A 22,822-nucleotide genomic window follows, 5' to 3' on the forward strand; every position below is an offset into this window, starting at 1 on the left:
ATCTTTACAAATAGAGACACATTCCAGGAATTAAGGGGGAAAAAAATCCGAGAATGTATGGACATAAGAAATGAATAAAAGTCTGTCAATTATGGATACAAACAAATTATGTCTAAGCAGTAATTTATACAGGCTTCTTACAGAAAACTTTAGTTAATTTAGATGAAATCTGTAGGTTGCTTGGTCCTAGCAGTGAATGCTTATTAAAAAACTGCACCATGTGGAATGTTAATAAGAAGAGATAAATAGGTTATTAAACCTTTTGATATCTAACAGTGGAATTCTCTATACTGATTTTGATGCTCCCACAAATCAGGTAACGTGAACATAAGAGAGAATTAAAGCATTTCCCATAGCACAGCACCTTATAGAATTTCCAAATTTTTATGGTGACTTAGAACTAGACACTTTTCAACATGCATATTCCTATCAGTTAGTACATGTGATTTTTTTCAATGTAATTTAAAACAATATAAAACATTGTTCAATTGTTCAATTGTTACAGTAAAACTGTTTTTCTTATTATTCATTCCCATGCTGTGCCCCTTTGTATTGCTGTCTATGTTATAAAATGTTAGTATCCATTACTACTACCTGCTTAATTCGCTTTGCTACTGGTAGGACAACTTTCATGCAGTTGACAGCTCAGAAGATGTAGTTCATTTCTGTCTCTGCATTTGAGGCTTTAGAACTGTCAAAGATATTATATAAGTAGAAGATCTCATAGGATGTAAAGTGCTGTAGCACTCAGATTTTTGAGACCAGCAGTGTGCAATTTGCTTTGTTAACTTTTAGACAACCCACACGAGTTGCTGAGTTGTTACCTTGAACTATCTCTGGGAAACATCATCTGTTTGAGATTTTTATTTTGTCTCAATTGGAAGCAAAATCTTGAATCATAGTTTTTAAGAAAGCAAATACTGCAGTCTGGGAGTTTACAGGACAGTAGCTACTGTATCTTGCTCTCCACAGCCTTACAGGAGAAAGAAACTCCTGGGCTAAAGACAGAATATTGACTTTAAAAAAGGGTTCAGACAGGAATTCTGTGAATAAAAAGCAGAGGAGTGGGAACTAGAGAACTCCTGATGAAAGAACAAGCCAAAGTTTCCAGACAGCTCGTCATGTTAGCTGCCAAAGAAGCAGGAAGTCTACAGTCATTTGGTCACACCATGTGCTGAGCTTCTTATGACATAACAACACTGGGACCTCAGCAACCCCTTTGCAGCTTAGTGGAAACCTGAGAAGACAGAAAGATACTGTGTATCTGTCTGAAATCTTTGGTGCTTTGTCCGTGTAAACCTAGGAAGCTGAGAAACCAAGAATGTGAGAGTAAGACCAACCTGCTCTCCCAGGTCCTGGGCTTTGTTTCAGAATTAAGGCAGCTTTCCCTGTTGGGACTCTATCCAAGCTCTTCTTGGCACTTTGGAATTTCACCGAGTCTCAAGATTGGTTTTGGTTCCAGCAGTTCTCCATTTCCCAGAGCTGCTGAAAGGAAGGCTCAACCTTTCTACGTGAATATGTTGTAGTTACAAGCTACTGAATCTGTTTTTTCACCCCTAGCTGAAAAAAAAAATAAAATAAAATACTTCCAAATCTGTACTTTGATTATCTGTATAAACCTAACCTGTCAATTCTAAAAATAGAATAGAATAGTTCAGGTCAGTTGGAAGGAACCTTCAAAGAACAGCTAGTCCAACTGCCTGACCACTCCAGAACTAATCAAAAGTTAAAGAATATTAATGAGGGAATTATCCAAATGCCTCCTGAACACTGACAGGCATGGGGTATCCACCATATCTCTAGGAAACCTGTTCCAGTGTTTGACCATCCTCTCAGTAATGGCATTTTTCCTAATGTGCAGTCTGAACCTCCCCTGGTGTAGCTTTATGTCATTCCCACATGTCCTGTCATTGGTTACCCAGGAGAAGAGACTGGCACCTCCCTCTGCATTTCCAACTCTCAGGAAGTTCTCAGGTTTAAATGTACCTCATGGAGTTTCCTACAACACTCAGTCTTGACAATTTATTTCAGTCAGCATACCTATTTAAAAAACTCGTATTAATGAACACTGACATAACACTAACTTTTGAGAGCATAAGCATAGTCTGAAACACTATCCCTTGTTAAGTGGAGTGTTATCACACTCTTTGCAAATCAACAATCATTTTACCACAACATAAATGTGGTTCTTGAACCCAGCTTATTACTGTCTTTTCATTAAGAGTGGAAATAGAGTCAACAAGACAAACTTGGGTTGATCTTGCTTATCTGCGAGCTGACATCTCCAGAGATTTGTGGCACCACCAAAAAGGGAGGTGGCAGTGTTGTCAGGGTTGATATGACTATGTTACTAGAATTATGATCATGACAGTCACTATCCTGTATGCTGAATGAGGACATCCAGTACATAGCAGGCTTTCCAAGAGGCTTTAGACTGTCAGGTCTATAAAGAAACTCAGCTGGAAAGAAAGATCAGGAAAAAGCAGTAGAGTAAAGGTTAATTTCATGGAAAGTCAAGAAAATAAGAATGCGGAAGAAATGAATCCAATAATTTCCTTTATATTCTAGGTAAACTAAAGAAGTCTTGTATATCCATATATATGTTCAGGATAACAAAATTAATAATAATAATAATATATTGATCAAGAGAGTTCAAAACTGGTTTCATAATTTATTTAGAGTGGATGTGGCTAACTTGATAGTTCAACTGACGCTAGGATTAAGCATTTACCTCTTTATAAGTGAGTGAATCAGTCACTATTATACAATCTAACTTTTCATATACCTTAAGGATAGAAAAATTCTCTGCTGTAAATTATCCCTCATTTTCCACCTGAAGATAAATCTAGCAGCCCTTAATTTCTATTTTTTTTTTCTTTAGCAGCTGAAAGGAGTTGCCCAAATGTAATAAATGATAAAGTCTTATGTCTGTCGATCTCAAAACTGCTTTTGAAATATTTGCAACAATTACCCCCAAAACCCTCAGGCTTGCTAGACATTAGGAAAATGCATACAAATTAATTGTGCTAGATTTTCCAAAAGCACCTTGTACAGATCAGGGCAAAGCAATAGTCCTGAATATAAACACACATTATAGGCATGACATTCTGAAATTGTAGCACCTTTTGGCACTGAATGAGGTTATTTACAGAAAAGCAAAACCCACAGAAAATTATGAAAAGACAAGTAAAATTTCTATCTTTTTTTTTTTCTCAGCCAGTTTCTATTTACTAGTGTGTAGACTATATAGTTCAGCTAATTAAAATCAGATATACTGCTTCAGCTATCTGAGCTATGTAAACTGTCATCAACCAAACATGAATACTTTAATTCCTAAAAAAAAATAAAATACTCTTATAATTCCATATTTTCTTTGTTTCTACCTTATGCTGATAATATTCTGCCTCACCAACTACTGTATTATCCCTTGGGGAGGCCACAGGCCTTGTGCTACTCTATGGAAAAATTTTTACACTTTTCTTCAAATGATATTTTTCAGTACACTGATTTCAATTGGTCACACTACTGAGAGACTTGTCTATTGTTTAAGGAACTTAATAGATTAAACCTGTTGCAATAAACAAAGCCCTACTCTTGATATAAAACAGTAATACCCAAAACTCATAGTATAGTCACTTTAAGTGCCCGGACATGCGAGGCAAGTTATCAGGTTAGTATAAATATCTCTGGAGGTGGAGCAACAATTTTTTTCCAAGGAAGTTAAGACAACTAAATTAAATCAGCTCATAATATGGCTTTCTTAGAATGATTTAGACCGAACTGATCCTCAAAACAAAAACTAACAAAACAAAAACCAATGAGAGCAGCACATTTACCTCATGGTAAATAAGGTAAGACTTTGGTGCTTCAGTTTTTTGAGTATTCTTATTTTCTTTTTCTTTTCATAGGGTTAAAGTTTTAAAGTAGTTTAAGTGTTATTACCACTATTCTTGCAGTCTAGCATTTCCTCCAAACAAACGTGGAAAACCCTAGTGTATATGACAGTGCTACATTTTCTTAGCATACTTGCCACGTTCAACATCTGCATAATGGTTAACATAGAATAACTTATACAATTCCATAACAAATAATGGGACTGAATGGGTCTTTGGTGTATAAGGAAAACAGTCTTATTTTACTGCCTAAAAATGAACTTAGGAAATTTAATATATTCTAAAATTGGAACAGAGTTCCCTTGCTCTCTCTTAAGGTGGAAGTGATGATACTGCTTATTTTCTAAAATCTTTTGTCAATATATTTCAATAATTTTTGGTAGAAGCTTGCTGTATATGTATAAACTGCATCTGTGACCCATGTTTTTGTCCAAGGTCTTTAGACACAAGTCCAAAAGATCCTTTACACTGTGAGATGTAAAATGATCTTTAAATAAATTATTATTGGATTCTTTTTTATCAAATGTTATTTTAGGAGTCTTTTTATACTAACCCTTTCCACAAAGTCACCCTGGATAAGTATAGTTTCTCATAAATACTTCATTTCTAGAAATGTATTTATTTCAGCAAGAAGGTGAAGACTGGGCTGGCTTTTCAATTTGATTTTTCAGGACATTTTCACCACAATTAAATAAATAAATAAAAGAAAGCTTTGTACCTAAGAATAAAATAATATACTGAAATGTTCTCAGAGCTATGACTCCCTAATTTTATATTGTGATTATATCTACTATACACTACTTCTATACTTAAATTTATATTCTTTAGCATACCGAACTTTTATATGCCAGTATATTTTAAATGCTCATTCTTTACTTTTCAGCTATTATTGGTTTCCAAAAATCGGCCATAATGTCGAGTCCTATTTGCACACTCTTTGGTTTATGAATTGTTAATCTGATTGAACTGCTGCAATACATAGCAGCTGTATGGGTTCTTCATGCTCATTGTGAATTCATGTGCTGAATATTACTCTGAACCTTACTGTGAATTTATTAAGTATACAATATAGTAATTGGTAATCTCAAAAGAGTGTAGTGTTTCACTTTCTTAAATTAGCTATAAGATATTCAATTTCTTTTACAAACGTCTCAGCATATTTCTACAACCAAAGACAACCTGATTCCTCTGATTTGTTATACACAGCAAGGATTGCTTTATTATCTTGCCAATTGTATTTGCTCTATAGTATCATCATTTTTAGAAGTATTTCCTGTTGTGTATATTTCCTACTGTATGATAAGATTTGCCTTACAGTAAAGGTTATCAAGAATCAGTACTAAAAGATTTATATCAATACTACAGACAAATCTAATGAACAGAGCACAGGAGTTGTCATGCTGCAGCACACTAAAGGTTTATCTAGCTCAGTACCTTTCCTCCAGTAGTGGCCATTAGCAGATAATTTACATGTCTTTAAATGTTATTGCAGCTGTAAAAACAGCTGTCTAAATCCACAACTCAACCAAATGCAGTACATACCAGATATAACCAATGCTCCTTTAAGTTGTCAGAGGGTTAAATACAAAAAGACTGTACAGATGCACCTTCATGAGTGTCACTAGCCCTACACTAAAAAGTCTTATACAAAGCCATATTTTGGTCTAAAAAAAGTGCACTTTTTGTGTTTGTTTGTTTGTTTGTTTCAAATTTTATTGTCTCTCCTTGTATTTAGCAGGGGATTTCTCTGCTGTTCAATTTTCTAACTGCTCTTCAAACTTGGAAACAGCTTGCTTGGAAACTACTGCAGAGCTATTTCATTGACCATTGACTGTTTTCATTTTAATTCTTACACCTTTCTTTGGAGAGGTGCTTAAAAAAAAATGCAGGCTGCTGCCACCCTGATCCTATCCCACTAGCCATACATGTCTTGTTTCTTATTCTGTCACCTGTGGGGTGACTTTACCCAGGTGCTGCATTTGGGTATATATCTGGTTTGCAAGTGCTTGAGAGAAGAGACTGTATTTTTCTCCTGAGTTTGTACAGAACCTAGTACAAGACTCAATACACTTCAGAAACTAAGTATCTTAGCTGTCATGACAATACATAGAATAAACCCCAACCTCTCATCAAAAATCTCCTGATCTGATCATATTTAAAAATATGCACCATTATAAAAAGGGTTGTAGATTTGCACTAATGTGATTCCCCAAGCTGTGCTTTTAAAATATGTATCCACTCTGCTTTTATGTTGTTTCTAGATTTATGGCACTCATGTGAATGTTCTGCCAATAAATTGCCAGTCCTGCATTATTCATTGATATAATGCATAATACCATAGGAATCCATTTCAAAATAATTAGTTCTAGTAAGACCTTTAAATTTAACAATAGACGAAAAGCCATCTGCCTGCTGCTTTAAACTCGTTAAGTAACCAAGTCAAGGTATTTCAGAAGCTTAATACAATGAAATGATTAGAGCCAAAGTTAACAACAATTATACATTTGTCTAAAACATTTCCAAGGGCTCTGAATGCTATGATATACCTTTACATGCACAAGCTAAACAGGCAACCCCCAAGAGTGTCAATCATTATGAGTCATAAGCATTTCAGTTCCAGAATCACCATTGGCTACAGTGAGAGTTCTATATCTAACTGGCATGTAAAGATATATCCCTCCAATGATAGCTAACTAAAGATGTCAGAAAGAATGAGTTCCCATCATAAACCAAAGGGGATGAGGAGATAGCCAACAAAAATGCCCAGCACAAAACATTTGGACTTTTACACTTTCTTTTTGCATTTCCATCGTCTTAAGAGATCTCATAATTTCATATTTTAGGTATTTTTCTGGATAACACCAGTGTTAGTTGATACTGAGATGGAGCTGATGGAGCTTGTCTATGAGAGATAAGAAATCAAAAACATTTCAGGTCAATTCCCTCTTGGGACTAGACAAATTCAAAGTCACAGATCCCACTTTGAGGCATATGTGACATCCTCAACAGAGTAGCCCACCTAGGAGAAATTCCTACCTTTTCCATTAATGCTGGGTTTCTATGCATACAAATTAGAAGAGTAGGAAGGAGATGACGAAAATTAGAAGTTGATTTTTTAATCAAGTAGTGGTAACAGGAGGCCAAATGGTGAAAGGCTCAGCTTACAATTGCTAATTGCTCTTTCATTTATACATTTTATCCAGGAATTAAAAAAAAATGTATATACATATATATATATATACACATATATTATTGGGGATTAAAAAGAAAAAGAAAGAAAAGAAAAGAAAAGAAAGGAAGGAAGGAAGGAAGGAAGGAAGGAAGGAAGGAAGGAAGGAAGGAAGGAAGGAAGGAAGGAAGGAAGGAAGGAAGGAAGGAAGGAAGGAAGGAAGGAAGGAGGAAGGGAAAAAGAGAGAGAGAGAGAGAGAGAGAGAAAGAAAGAAAGAAAGAAAGAAAGAAAGAAAGAAAGAAAGAAAGAAAGAAAGAAAGAAAGAAAGAAAGAAAGAAAGAAAGAAAAGAAAAAGAAAAAGAAAAAGAAAAAGAAAAAGAAAAAGAAAAAGAAAAAGAAAAAGAAAAAGAAAAAGAAAAAGAAAAAGAAAAAGAAAAAGAAAAAGAAAAAGAAAAAGAAAAAGAAAAAGAAAGAAAGAAAAAGAAAAAGAAAAAGAAAAAGAAAAAGAAAAAGAAAAAGAAAAAGAGAGAAAGAGAGAAAGAGAGAAAGAGAGAGAGAAAGAGAGAGAGAGAGAGAGAAAGAAAGAAAGAGAAAGAAAGAAAGAAAGAAAGAAAGAAAGAAAGAAAGAAAGAAAGAAAGAAAGAAAGAAAGAAAGAAAGAAAGAAAGAAAGAAAGAAAGAAAGAAAGAAAGGAAGGAAGGAAGGAAGGAAGGAAGGAAGGAAGGAAGGAAGGAAGGAAGGAAGGAAGGAAGGAAGGAAGGAAGGAAGGAAGGAAGGAAGGAAGGAAGGAAGGAAGGAAGGAAGGAAGGAAGGAAGGAAGGAAAAAAATATTGTTTAGCCAGGCTGAACACATTTCTTTTTGCCTTTTGAGCCAAGTCATTGGACCACTTTTTGTTGATTTCTCAGAACAGCCTCTTTTTAGTCAATGTTTTCATGCAAATTACTTGCATGGGAATACGCATGAGAATGTTGTTTCAATACTCCAGTACACATGCAGCCCAAATTTACCTGTTTTGCAGCAAGCAATTTAACTCTTCTATGTAAGGCCTGATCAAAAGGAGAATTTCAAATGATGGTAGACTTAAGAAAAATACTACACTGGCTAACAATTTTAATGTTAAAGTACAACAAAGAAATTTTTACACAGATTTCTTCTGGAGTTTATCTTGAACACTGCCCAACATAAAATAATATAAATAGATAAGTATTACATAACAAGCTTTTAACCCGATTTGCCATCCAAGTCATAAATTAGTATTTCTGTTCTCGGTTAATTTTCTGAAAGTATTTCTGGCTGCATATGTCAGCAAGACCTTACAGGTTATTCAAGGAATATTCAAACATGATTTTTAGATACCATATTCTCTTATTATATTTTTTTCCTTACTGTCCTTTTATAGGCACGATGCTTTTTGCTTTAGTATTTTATACAATTCTCAGTCCTCAGAAGAAGGAACTGATAGAATTAATTCAAGTTTGTCATTAAAGGTATCAAGAAATGCCCAATTTAGTCATAATGATGGTCCATCCAGCCCAGTATTCTGTCTTTGAAAGTGACAGGAGAACCAAGTATCCAGGGACAATACATGAGCCTAACCCCTTTTTGTGCTCCATTCCCCATGTTCTTTGTGTTAGGGATATTAGAAATTGCATCCTTGATATTAATTCTTCCCACTACAAATTAATGGACGTACTGGACAAGAATTTGTTCTTTTTAAAGCAGCTAATGCTGACTCCCGTCACAACGTGTTACACAAACTCATCAGGCACTGAATACTTTCTTTTGTCTGATTTTGACTGATATCTCCAGTTGTTACAAGGTTACGTGTACATTTGGTGGTAGATTGTTCTCCCTGAAGTGTGCAGATGCCTGAAACTCTGCAAAAGCATTAAGAAACTCCTTGGGGCTCATCACAGGCAATGTATCATTTTCCTTTACAGATTATTTATCTCAAAAATTAGACGTACAAATGAGGTAAACTGTCAGAATTTCTGTTCTATGAGGAGTTCTAAAGATTTTTACGTTTTCATTGATAATGTTTGAAGCAGAATTGATAAAGAAGTTTTGAGTATTGACCAGTTCTAATGTCTGGGTTAAATGCAACGTTAGATGCTTGTCAAGTTCTATTGTACTTGTAAATTTGTTATTATTCCACAGTGCCCATTCAGAACCAGAACCTGAGCATAACAACTGCAAGGTTTCAACAATACAAAATTCATGTAAATACATCACAGTCTAACCCCAAAATGAAACAATTTTTAGAATACATATTCCCTCACTATTCAGGTCTTCACAGTAGACTTTTGCTTACAAATAAACAGATACTCAAAAAGGTGTGAATTTTCCTTTCAGCACCAGCAGCCATAAATAAATAGTGAAAGCTGTTTTTCACCACTATTTGACACAGCTCAGAGTGTTTACTCAGTTCAGGCTCTTCATTGAGACAGCTACTTCTCATTAATGCAGAAAATTTTATTCATGGAGGTCAGGGTTAAAGTAATTGTTGAAGTATGAGAAGAGAAGTATATGCTAAAATTGTCAGCCCCAAAATGAAGTGTGAATAAATATATAACATATTGCATTCAGTACATCATCTAGAACAGATAATATGTGAAGAACACAAACACATTGATTTGCAGATTACAAAGTACTGTTGTGAAAACAGTACTGCTGTAAAAAGAGTAGTGTTTCCTGGTGTGAAATGCTGCTGATATACTTCAAGCACATTTAGGGAAAGAAAAATTTCTAAATACAAATTTACCTTTAAAATCTGTCCATAGATAATCTCCAAAAGCTAAGTAATTGTTTTTTAATAATCTACAAAAGTTAAGTAATTGTTTTTTAATGTAATTTTTACAGGGGCATCCACTGTTCTTAGCGGAAAAAAAAAAAAATCAGCTTTCTGGAAAGTTAAGACTGTGTGACCAATGTGATTTATGAAACATGGACCATGTAATCTATTTAAAGTTTGATGCTGCTATGTATTTCTAAATTAATTGTTCTCATAAATAAACTATGACCTGAAAAAGCAGAAATGTCATTCACTAGTAGTTTCTAACAAGAGTATATAGAGAAACCAGTCATAAGTTTGTGACTTTTAAAATAGCCATCTCAGTGATATTCAATAATAATGTAGTAGACTTAGTGATTAAGTATTACTAAACGTAGGTTTGAGGAGCTGGGACAAGACCTTTATCATTGCACTTGTGAATTCAAGTAGTCATTAATGCCTGGATGCAGGAAAATATTTGGAGTAAGATATGATTGTCATGATGTGTATGTATTTACGAATATGATATCCTGTTCTGTGGAATAAGATCATATTCCCAAAGCATATTACCCTTTTAAGTACTCCTGGACATAAAATATTGACACCACGCAATCAAGAGATAAAATAATATGAGAGACATCATGATACCACATGTGCAAGTACTTATTAGCAATGAAAGTTTCATCTCATGGTACTATGACCCATTCAAAAAACTTCGAACTAAGCCATAATTAACCCCTTTCAACACTGCTGAGACTTAAAACTATCACCTGCCTGACATTCAGTTAGATGATTCAGTCATGAAATATGCTAAATGCTGTGGCTTTTGGGAAATCAAAGTACAGCACTGAGGCTAATAAAATCATAGCTGAGTGAAGCATTGTTTAGTTTTCAGCTCCTTCCACTGATGTGACACCTGAAAAAATACTATTGAGTCCATTTGAGAGAATTGATCCAAGTATACAGAGCAAACTTTGAAATTCTTAACCATAATTCAAATCATCATGCAAAAAAAAGTGACAGGTTTGTTGTCTTTTTCAAGATGCTGATTTGAGCCAATACTACCAGCTTAGATGTAACAAATCATTATTTTTAAAATACTTTTTTATTTTTATTTTTATTGAATTTCATTCTGTTTTGTTCCATAAAGGTTGCAAATGTGCAACTGAGAATGTCAGGAAGAATATTAGAGAGAAAAGCTTAGATTTGTAATTCCTGACCCTCTTGGATAAGAATTACATGCAACCTTGAAAAGTTCACATAAATATGGGGTCACTGGACCTACTAGTGCTCAGAATGATTATTGTTCTCTTAGGGGAGAGGAAAAACACATTTCTACACAGACAACTAGTTATAAACCTTCTTTTATAAGCCTTCTTTTTCAAAATTGCATTTTTACTTCCAGGAACAGGCTGATTTCTCTTTTAAATCACACATGCAAAGCACAAGACTAACTCTTTTTTAACACCATGAGGAGTTTTAGCTCTTCATAATGACCAGAATTTCACTCTTCCTTCCTCCTCTTCCCCTTTCCTTCTCAGCTATTGACTCAGAATGAAAGCAAGTAAACCATTGTCAAATATAGCAATTCACTAAGGCTGCACATAACTATTGAGGTTTTTCTTTTATTTGGGACTGATGAGGGATTAGCCTAAAATTCAGTGAGTAACCAGAAAAACTAGGAGTATTATTTGTGGCACTTCATTGCTATCAAAATATTAAACTTCTTCTACCCTTAAATTTATCTGTTTCAAGATTGTCTCTTCTCAGTGTCCTTCCCTTTCTTCAGGACAGCAATAATTTAAAAAAAGATACAGAGAAGCAGAGACACTATCTGTATATATATTTCTTTCTTTTCCAAGTCCTATGAAAAATCGGCAAGCAAATCTCCTTTCATCTCAAACAAAATGTTGACATCTAACAAGACATTTTCAAATAAGTTTCTATAGCCATACAATATTAATTTTTGATAATCTGCTACTGTTACAGAAATGATGCCCAAATCACCACTAAATATTTTAATTGTCTTGCTTATACTTTGCAGATATCATTTTCAATTAATACTTTCCCATGAAGTTTGGTCTTTTGAATTTTTAAGTCTTTATTTTTTTTTAGCTTTGTTTTTGTTTTGTAGATACCATGCAGCTACAAAATTTTGGAGTTGTTAATGAGTATATTCTTCCTGTGTTCTGTGCTTTCAGTATGCTTGCTTTTATAGTCTTTTCTGATGTTGGTTTGAGGCACTGCTGACTTGATATATCCTAGTTACTGCCAAAATAGTTAGTTTGAAATGCATCATGTTTAGTGAACTCCAGTGTTGAGGATATTGTTCATTATAGCTTATGTGTCCTGTTTTGTTAATTAATGATTGCTAACTTTATTATGGGCTAAATCCTTGCAGGTTCATAACTGGGATTAAGGTTCAGTTTCATCAGCTTTGCATTTTAGTGTTTGGATAGTTTCTAAGAAGTTTATTCTCTGTCTTATTTGAAAGAAAAATCTGCATTATAGTAACTGTCTTCACCACTAGATATTAAAGAGGGATTCATACTTTAAACAGGATGAAGAAAACTACCTCAAGGGTTTTATCTAAGAATAATTACAGCAACTCTTCTAATAAAAATGGTTATCCTGCAGCTATCATTGTCTCTCTTTTGATCACTTTACTGTCATGACAGACAGTTCCAGAACTATGGTTGTGGTTTCTACTGTGCTCTCAAATAAAGGATTTTACTGGATTCATGTATCCTAATTTTAGGCACTTAATGGAAGAGCAGCAAAAGTTTGCTTTGACAAAGAGTGAATGAAATCAGTTTAGGTAACAGAGAAAGTGTTTAGACATGCCAGATAGGGCAGAAGTCTGGACTTATCCTACCAAACTTTCAGGAGCTTAATTTAGGGGTCAAAGCTAGGAATTAAGTGACACTTATATCAGTGGAAAGAGATTCATGTTTACACAAAGACATACAGAGCACAGGTGGACTGATTCATCTTCTAAAAGTGCCTGTCTTTGTCTCTTCTTTCTCAACATCAGGGAACTTAGAACAATTGCACTCCTAAGTCTGATGTCTTTGAGTCATCTAAGCAACATTTCTCTTAAACAGAAAATTCCATGCATCAAAATTTAATGTGTTAAACATATTATTTGATGTTTTCAGAGGTCTTTGGTCTTTTCTTGTACTTTCTTTCTGTGTCTTTAAAAAGCCTAATTAAATTAATCTCAGAAGAACCTATGGAGCAGCTATCTCTCCACAATTGTGAAAGTCAGAAAAATAAAGCCTAGATAAATTTATTGTTACATATTCTGGTTGGCAGAAAAGGAGTTATCATCAAGCTGAATGTTGTAGTTTTACTACAACCTTGGTTTAACCACCACCATGAGCAGGCAGTAGCAAATCTAAAGAGGACGTTATGCTTTGGAAGAAATGCAAAAACTGCCAAAGTGAACCTTTTTAACATTCCTCCCATTCTTAGTTATAAAATAAAATAATCCAAGTGCAGTGAAGGTGTGTGACTATCACATTATAGCTGAGGCTTTATTTAGAGGATTGATGAAAATTTGATATGGAGGGGATGAAAAGATGAGCAAATAATAAAACTAAGCACATTAGTCACAAAAACCTGAAAGTTTTTCTGAATGTTAAGGCAGAAGCCAGACAGGTGTTATGGACCTACTGTGACCTGTTGCATACCCTAAATTCCTTTTGATGTCTTTGGGAACTGCTCAGCACTATCTAGTAGTTTTAAGTCCTAGAACACCAAGAAGAAGCTTCATGTCTAAAGAGTTATGTGCATAGTCCTGTCACTTCTCCACTAGCCTTTTCCACACACTTTCCACTGATGTTTGACTTGACAAAGTACTTAATCAGTCTCCCTCTCAAAAAACAGAACTAAATCACACTTTCTCATTGCAGTGGTTTTAGCTGGGATAAAGTTAATTTTCTTCATATTAGCTCTTAGAGTGATATGGTTTGTATTTGTGACAAACCTAGTATCTACAAAATAGTATTTTAGCTGTTGCTGAGCAGTGCTTACACAACCTCAAGTTTTTTTTCTGTTTCTTACACTACTGCCCTGTCAGCGAGTAGGGTGAGGGTGCACAAGAAGCTGGGGGGGACGCAGCCAAAGATGGCTGATCCAAGTGCCCAACAGTTCCATATGTTTCATAACAGATGATTTCATGCTCAGTAATTCAAACTGAAGGAAAGAAGGAGAAAAAGGGTGGGGAGAAGGGGCAGAGCAGACATTGGGAGTTACGCATGATGGATCCCACTTTCCTGCAAATGGCTAAACATCTGCCTGCCAATGAGAAGCAGTGAATGAATTCTTTAGCTTGCTTTGCCTGCACATTCAGGTTATTCTTTACCTATTGAACCGTCTTTATCCCAACTCACAAGTTTCCTCATTTTTACCCTTCTAATTCTCTTCTCCATTACGCTGAAAGGGGTGAGTGAGTGGCTGTGTGGTGATTAGCTGCCTACTCATTTTTTAAAGTTATCCTCAATAATCTACATAATAATCCAAAATTATCTATAATATATATAAACATAAAGAAAGAAGGAAAAAAGAGTGATTTACGAAAGACAGCATGAGTTTGGCACAGCTGCAAATGTTACTTCTTTTCCTAAAGAGAACATAATTTACTGCATGTTACAGAGTGTTCAAGTGCATTAAAAAGCCATTTTAAAATGTACAGAGCTAAGGGCTTTCCACCAGAAATACTCTTCATAAAATTTTGATTTAGCTAGATGCTTAAACATGGAATCACCTAAAAGAATGATATTAATATAATATGTATTTTCTACTATAAATAAGTTTAGGCTCACAATTCCCATGTACACTCATGGCATCTGTATCTACCCCAGATACTTTGTGTTTTATTGCCATCTGAAACTATGTTCATTCAACACAATTTAATTTTGTTGTTATCTATCAAAACTGCAGCCACTGTGATTTTCCTGTTGTGGACCATGTTTTCTGAATCACTAATTTGAACTACAATGATTATGGATGTATCTAGGTATGAGTGAGCTGTACTTCTTTTCTGTGCAGCAAAAGTTGTCATGGTGAAATTAAAAATACCCTTTGTACTAGAAAATGTATCTAATTAAACTAGCTGAGAGACAGGTAAAATTCATTCCTAATATTACCAAACTGTCAGTGTTTGGAAAGTGAAACAGTTGCATAGATATTTCATTCTCTTTCAAAGGCAGCTCTTTTGGAAATTAAGACGTTGTATATATTATGGTAGGCACGAAATAGCAATAACTTATAGTTTTCTCCAAGATAGCTTGTTTGCTCAATATTTTCTCCACTCTCTGAGTGAGGTGTGTGACTTCCTGATCTGTACCACTTCCAGCTGCGAAGTTCTACTCAACAGGTATCTCCAGAACTAACAACACCTACCCTTGCTTTGTTTGTTATAACTTTGTCCTTAGAGTGGCAATCAAGTTTTGTTAGCTTAAGATTTTGCTGTTGTTTTACATGAAACAGCTCACACATGCTATAACTCGTCTGATGTCAGTAGATTCAGCTGAAGGTAGTCTGAAGCAAAATGCATAGTAAGCTTAGCAAGCCTGTGGAAATCTGTAACACCAAATCATTGCTATGTCACTTTTGTAGCTAGATGAATTTAACCTGGAAATATAAATTTTTAAGTAGTGCTATCCTATTCTCAGTGTTGTTTGTTGTTGTTGTTTTTTTATTGTTTTTTTAAAGAAATACTTAGGCATCCTAGCACTGATAATATCGTGGGCTGAGAGATTTAAAAATGTGTGAATTTTGAAAGTTTAAAAGCTTTTTTCTTCATGCCTTCGTCTTTACAAATGTTTGTTCTTAACATTTTCAGACCATTTTTTTTAATTTCATAACAGCAGACAAGATACATTAACTGTCAACTGCAATAGGAAACAGAAAGTAAATCACAGATGGAAATGGTTTATAACAATTACTCAAGTGTCAGATAGGGAATAAGCTGTGAGTAGGTGGCAGCAAATCTGAAGAGGACGTTATGCTTTGGAAGAAATGCAAAAACTGCCAAAGTGAACCTTTTTAATATTCCTCCCATTCTTAGTTATAAAATAAAATAATCCAAGTGCATTGAAAGTACCCTGTTATTGACAACAATTACCAGCTGCTCCTCAATATCATGTTCTTTTTAGTTTACTTTTATTCATTCATTTGACAGATACTTATCCTGTTTTGCAAAATATCATACAGAGACAATTCTACCTTCCAAAAGGAAAAGCTGATTAGATTAAATTCTCTTCAGGAAATAAATATGAGGGATTGAGGACCCTATGACCATTAAATTTGACAGAAGCACATACTGTACAGAAAATATATCCCTATGTATTGTTGCCAAATGTTCTAATCTAATCTGAATCTACTGCTAATCTGAATATTCATTTTAAGAGCTTTTACTGTAGAATGGATTCCTACATGGATTCCTACTAAATGATACCTTGACTAAATCATGGGGTAGCTACCTAGACTACAGTACTGTGAAGAAAGTATCATGGTTTAATTCTACCTAGTGCCAACTCTGATTTAGTAAAGGATTTAAGAGTGGGAGTGTCCTCCTATTGGATATGCTCACAGTGCTCTGCACCTTCTGTAATCAACACAGGAAAAATTCTAGTCAGTAAAAATCCCATGGTTATGTTACAATTTTTTTTTTTTCTCTTCTAAGTAGTTCCAAAAGCAACTAGAGGACCACCAAAATTGTTCCAAACGATGCAGTCACACTGTAATTAGTTCAGGCACGCAGAGCTACTTTTGTGTACTCTCAGTTTCATTTTCCCTGCAACACATTTAGGCCACCCTCAGAAGTGTGGAGAAGCTCCTTGTTACAGGAGGGGAATCCAGTCCCAGAACTCTTTGGAAAGAGTGCAATATTTAAGCTTTTCACTTTTATCCAGTCTCCTAGCTTGATGGTACAAAGACGTTCCTGGCGTTAATTAAGCATTTTTCCTTCCCTACGCTCCACCATGCAAGAGCTATGCATTAAGCAGGCAAAAAGTTCAGGCTCCAGACTCTGCTGCTGCTCCAGCCTCTGTCCACGGACTGCCAGGACAGAATGGTTCAGCGAGAGCATTCATGGTGAAACAACTTTGCTGAAGCCAATCTGGCCTGTAGAAAGGAAAGTGCTGTATGTTCTCCTGTGGTGCTATAGCTGCCTGCTCCGTAAGTACTGCAACAAGAGCATGTAAAATAAGTTCTGATCAAGTCAGTCTGAATTTCTCCTGGTTCTCATATCCCTCAATTTTTCCAACACACTGGAGGGTGATGGGTTAGGGTTAGGGTTACATAAGCAGGCCTGTGGATATACTTTCAAATGTTAACTTTCCCACCTCCTACCTCAATTTCCCAAGAGTCTTCCTACCGTGACAAAAATCCTCACCTTCCTGTAAGTTTACCTGTAGACATAAAATTAATGTGAAGCAAGAGCACATTACAAGTGATCTGCAAGTTTTTACTGAATTGTGAATCATTATGGGATGCTCCTGGTTAAGCAGTGTTATGGCGGTCAATATGGTACTGCAGTATAGTAGTTAGAATATGCAAGAATAAAAATGTTAGGAGCTTTCCATACATCCGGAGAGGCTGTTTTCATTTTTTCATGGCAAGACAAAACTTTGAACTGGCACATCTAGTTATTCTTTGCACAGCTTTTATTCCTGGTACTCTTTCTCCAGTACAGAAATTTAGCCTATGTTGCAAAAGCTTGCTTTAGACTTTCTGAAGGAAACAAGGTAAATTATAAACGAATCCAAAATCTCAGTGCTATGGTGCAGCTGCAGCTGCTGCACTAATGTTTATCACTTTAAAACTGTGAACTGAAGCATTGTCTAATCTGTTCTGTTAATTGATGTATGTAGGTTATTGAATAAAAGGAAAACTTCTGAGAAAGATCTTTCCAACGTACCCAGTTGGTATGAGTTTTTTCTTCCCTCTTTTCCTTTCATTGAGTTAAGGCCTGTTTTGTATTAAAATACATTCTGTGTTATTATGTTTCTTGTCTGTAAATCTAGTCCAGAAGTCTCTGGGTGCTAAGGGTAATCTCTGCATCTATGCAACCCAAATTTGAAGATTTAGAAAAGCTACTTTTCTAAAACTGAACTCTTTATCTTATATATATATATATATATGCTATACTTTTGTTGGTTTGTTATCCTAAACTGCCCCCTTGTGTTTTTTGATGAGAAGCAAACATTTTGTTCCACTTTGCAAAATGAAGGTACTTGTGGTAGGTAAATACTTATCAAAACACAATAACACTTTCTGAAAACAATCCTAAACCTTGGCCTGTGAACAACAACAGATAATCCATATGTTCTGTTTATTTGCTTGTTTTTATAACTGGAAGCTACATATGCTGCCATACTAGCAATAGGCAGTATTTTGCAATGGCAAAGTTTATTTTGAAACTTAGTAATGTAAAATTTATCAAGATGATGTATTGTCCCTGAAAGGAGGGGAGAAAATTGGTCAACAATATGATAGAATGAGGGTCATCATCAATTTGGACTACAGAAATAAATCTCCATCAACAGACATAAGCTTCTCTCTGCAAATCAATAGTCAGGAATTTAGAAGATTAAGTGTGTTCAATGAATACCACTTTTAAACTAATCTCAAGGCCATGCTTTTAGTAAACTTTCTTCTAGATAACAAGATATACTCTAATTGAAAGTAAAACCCAAACTATCAGAGAGGAGCCTCTATCAGTGAGAAAACACATGAACTAAAAATAGATGAATCAATTCAGGGGAGAGGGGGTGGGATCAGTATAACTTATCTGAATCCTCCTTAACTTTAGAATTGAACATGAACAAAAAGTGCCTTTCATGTTCATAGCTGAGTTGTGATACAGAAGTACAGAAGTACAGAAGTACTAACATAAGGTTGAAAACCAGTTCCCTTATTTCTTGGCATGGAAAATTAACACCAAGCAGTAGAGAGAGAGATTTGCTGATGTGCAGTACCTAAAATGGCAGAAAGATAAAAGTGACAGCCACTGATTTCCTACTAGACAAGAGAAAAATTCCAAATTTTGTCGTGGAGCTTTATAAATGAGCCCTGAAAAGACTGGTGATAAGTACCCTCCATATAATTTCCTCTTACAAAAGAGCAAATAGCTCAGATAGTGTTGTGTGTTTTGTTGTTGTTGTTTTGTTTTGTTTTGTTTTGTTTTGTTTTAATGTCTGCATGGATTCCCAGCTGCAACCTTCAGTCTGGAATACTGCAAGTTTGGTAACATAGATAATAAAAATATTTACCAGTAATAACTCTTCAGTTTAATTCCAGCCAAAACTTGAAGTATCTCCCATATCCAAGAGTTACTTCAAAAAAAGGAATTGCCTTCCTGTGGAATTGTGATTTCAATACTGCCCAAGTATTACAATATTATATAAAGATTTAAATTTAATGTTGCGAGTACACCATCCCAGATTTGGGTGAAAAGAGTGAAGAATGTCATTCATCTTGAGCACTTTCAGTTACATTTGAGGTTGAATCATATACAGTCATCATGTGGAAAGAATCCTCATTCCCCTAGTTGGAAAATTAGATATCTTGTGTTTTTCGTAACAAGGTTTAAGTCATTTTACCAACATATCTCAGAAAGTGTCTTTAGCAGAGAAAACATTATGCAGAGGGACTTAGACAGGAATGTTCTTCATAAGGTATACAAGCAAAAAGTTACTCAACCAACCTTAGAAAATGAATAGAAGGTTCATCCTTCACATCACCATTTGATGTTTCATTACCCAGTGACAGTAAATGCAGGTGGAAGCTGTTATAAGGAATTATGCAAGATGACAGCATTCTAACCTGACATGATATAGGCAGGTCATAGCTTTTGATCTGTGACACTAACTTTCTGATAAGCACTATGGGGACGGGGATCATAACAGTCATAACAGAAACATAATCATCATGGCAAATCAATAAAAGAAGTCAGCTTCATGTATATACAAAATATATATATATATAAGAGATGCTGAAATAACCAATAAAGGCACACATTAGGTACAACATTAATAGATTGTATTTTTTCATCTGTGTTCTACTATTACAAATTTACAGCTACTAGCTTTAAATAAATGCATTGTTTCATACTTAAAATTAATCATAAAACTAGCTTTAACTGATCTGACAAGTAAAAGATATGCTATCTTTTTTTAGAGATCTTTAAAAAATGCATGCTAGTATATCCAAAATCCCAAAATATTTTTGTTTCATGGTGTTAAACTTCATAGCTCGGAAATGTTTTGAAGAAAAGGAGGGTTTTGTTAGAATATTAATCCCTGAAAACATTCAGTATTTTGCATTTTGTGTGCTCTTACACTGGTGCCATTGATGCTACTCACGTGAATAAGTGTTCATCAAGGGTTAGGAATAAACCCTCACACTTGATCAGAAAAAGCAGTGAGATAAGCAAGCACTGTATTTGCAACAAGAATTTAAGGCAACAAATCAAGAAATTATGGTAAATATAGTCAGATCTTAATGTGAGACTGGTGTATGTTTCATGCAACAGAGACATTTTAGAGCATGAGCTACAAAAATGTGAGTACTGAGCAAAAAGTAGTTATCTTACCAGTGCAATAACCCTTTAGACAATATTCAGGCCTGGAAGAATATAACTATCCTAAAAACATTCTGACTGTAAGCCTGTGCAATTCAAACCAACCAGGAAAGTCTATGGGATTAAATTCAGTAGAATTAAATTCATATTAAATTATTTATTCATTTGAGCCATATTTTTTAATAATTACCTTGAAAAATAAAACTAATTCCTTGACTTTTTAGATAAGAACAGAAATCTAAAGGCTACATTTGAATTTGAATTACATTTGCCCACTTTCTTTTGTTGTTGTTGTTTTTTTGCTTATCCATATTTTTAATTTAATGACAGAATATTGGCTTTGCATCCTGCCCCAGATTTTCCATTTGCACACCCCTTGAGAACATTGTACAATGTGGGAAAATAAAAGGCAAAAAAATGTATAAATGCACTGTTGACCACCAGCAGGAAAGGATTGACACTTGTTTAGTACCCTTGATAAGAAAAAAAATGAAATCATTTGATATTGTCACCAGCAATCAAGTGAAAGGACTGAGCAGAATGCAAGGAATAAGTAAGGCTTAGTGTTATTCGTAACCCTCCTATGTCAGCTGCACTGCAAACAGAGAACAACATGCCTGATGTATGATAACTTGAAGGATCCCCTGTGCCAACAAATAATTTGGTCTGTTTTTACCTGGGCAACTTTTAGAATATTTCAGTGCCACCACTCTGCAAGACATGCTGACTATGCCAAGAAGGATGCGGTTTCTCTAGAACTCCTTTTCATTAACCCCACAAAAGCTGAATATTGAGCTCCCTGCAAGTTGCTGTCTTTTCCAGGTTGTTGCTGCTGCTTCTGACCTTGCAATAAATAGAAGGTCAATGAGTTAAACAGAGAGTGTAACCTTGGGGGAGAGAAGAAATTTTCAGGCTCCTCTAGGGAAGCCAGGTAGATGGCTCTCTGACACTGTCAGGTCACAGAGTGATTGTAGTGCAACAGGAAAGGTTTCACAGAAGGAGTAAAGCATCTTTCAGTGCTGGCTACAGGAACTGAGGTGTTCAGGCTTGAAGTGGGCACGGGTTAGATTTGGGAGATGGAAGAAAATTTCAGGGAAGGAATATCTGTTTTATTGGCACATCCAATGGTTCAAAGACAGCACAGGTAACTCATAACTGAGGGCCAAGAGTAATCGTGGTGGAATGATTGCTAGTTGGAAGACAAAAAGGGCAGATGGAGAGCAGAGAGATGGGTTTATCAGAAACTAACCTCTGCATCTCATCCTAAAATACTAGGATTATTTATAACTTTCTACAAGATCATGACAGAGAGTAGTGGATATCCTTTTTTTCTTCAAAACATTTATGATTCAGACTTTTCATATTGCCTTTGTCCTCCTACTTCCCCATTCCAGTTACAGTCATCCAAATAATGAGCAAAAGTAGTGAGATGTGGACACCATGGACATGCATGAGTGTCTAAGAACAGTCTGCTACCCGAAGGTAGCCCCCTAATTGTTATTTTGGTGCACTATTTACAGTTCACTGTGTGTACAGTACCGGACATTTCACCTTTGTAATAGATCAGTTCAGCATGCCTTTTGCCAGTCTGATTCATCTGGGTCTTCCAAAGATGGCATTTGAAAACTCAGTATAGCACAAGGAACATTAAATAAACATTGAACTGGATTGTCACGAGTCAAGTTGATCCAATAGATTTTTTGAGATCTAACTGTTTTTAAGGGGGAAAATCTGCTCCTTATACCAGATTGAGGAGTGGAAAATAACAAAATTAGGCATCCACAATACCATTAAAAAGTGCTGAATTTTATTTCTAGAATCTGAAGTTAATTAGATATTCTTTGGCAAGTAATCTGACAATGAAATATTTTGGTGTTACTATACTGGGAAATATAAAAAAGTATGTTCATAAGGAACTTGGAATACAATTAATTAGGAAATTTTTGCCAAACAAACAAAAAAAAAAAAAGACGGATGTAACTGGAATACTATTTTTAAGTCTTTCCAACTAGCAATAAGAAAGAATGACAGCAACAAGCCTTGAGAAAAGAAAAATATGATATTGTCAAAGCGAAATAGAGGTCACTATTTAAATGTGGAACTCCTGGGTTATGGACCAAAAAGCAGAAAAGATAGTTCACCAAACTAATCTCATTTCATGAGTCACACTAATGGACCACTTTGGGTTTTTACCCATTTTCCTTACCCAAACTGAAAAACAGAAAGCATTAGCTTACAGCCACAGGTATGATCTACTTATTAAATAGGATGCAAAATATATGCTCATAACATGAGGTAATACATGACAAGTTCATAAGCTGTTGCAATATGATTGATTTTATTCATTTCCATTCCCTTCAGTCTGCACTTGCCTCCCTTTGACTGCTAAAAAAGATCTT

General features: G+C 35.1%; 1 long non-coding RNA gene across 1 annotated transcript in view; it reads left to right on the forward strand.

Annotated features, from left to right (window-relative positions):
• Positions 1–3,713: 3,713 nt before the first annotated feature.
• LOC308181572 overlaps positions 3,714–22,822 on the forward strand; it is a 61,269-nt gene continuing 42,160 nt past the window's right edge. Inside the window, exon 1 of the long non-coding RNA XR_013941505.1 lies at positions 3,714–3,851. This is a non-coding gene — a long non-coding RNA (uncharacterized lncRNA). The remainder of the gene's footprint in view (positions 3,852–22,822) is intronic.

Source organism: Anser brachyrhynchus, assembly GCF_964034855.1.
Source record: "Anser brachyrhynchus genome assembly, chromosome: 1".
NCBI lineage: Eukaryota > Metazoa > Chordata > Aves > Anseriformes > Anatidae > Anser > Anser brachyrhynchus.